This window comes from Carassius carassius, chromosome 18, assembly GCF_963082965.1.
Source record: "Carassius carassius chromosome 18, fCarCar2.1, whole genome shotgun sequence".
Classification (NCBI taxonomy): Eukaryota; Metazoa; Chordata; class Actinopteri; order Cypriniformes; family Cyprinidae; genus Carassius; species Carassius carassius.
Window position 1 is genome coordinate 13852071 of NC_081772.1, and position 777 is coordinate 13852847.

Genomic DNA, 777 nt, shown 5'->3' on the forward strand with positions numbered 1-777 from the left:
CATTTGGTTTTCTGCAAATGTTAATGTTGCTAGAGTAATTGCAAGATATGTGTTTTTGTGTGTGAGAGAGTGAATTTTGCTCTTAGCAGATGGAACTGTTGAGTTCTGAAATGACTCTTTTTATCAAGAGAGTCGTTTTGTGTTGAAGTCTATTATGACCACACGATTCATGCACACACCCTGTCTAGTGTCAGACAGAAAGATTCACACCCTGCCCCTCCTCGGCAATGCAGGGGTAATTTTACCTGTCCCAGGAGGAAGTGTTCAGTATTGGGAGGTGTCCTTTACTGTAAACTGCTATTAAATGCTGTGTGACCCAGCATTGGCACATGGTTTAGGAGTTTAAGATATAACTGACTAGAAAACAAGATGAGTGGAAAGTTCTCGCAGGCTCTCAATATGCCATCAGAAACTCTCGACAATGATCTGAATATGTGTTTCTACTTTTGTCCTATCATAACTCAGTCCGTTATTTGTGTAAACCTGAAAAGGTGCTGCGAAGTGATGCAAGCATAGCTTTTTCCCAACACTCAGAGTGTTGTTTGTTGATTTCTATTCTTCTAAATTAAGAACACTAAAACCCACTCATTTAAGGGAAGCAATTTGACAGAAGAGCGTCAAAGCCGCGTGCGGCACCAGGTGAAAGAGTGGGTGTAGTGATCTCAGGCTCTACAGCTTAAGGGAAGTTTTTAATGATTGCACCTTTCCGCTCTGTAGGCAGCGGAAAATGATCCAAAACATGTTTATGTGCTAATGTAGAGCCATGAGTCCAAAGAC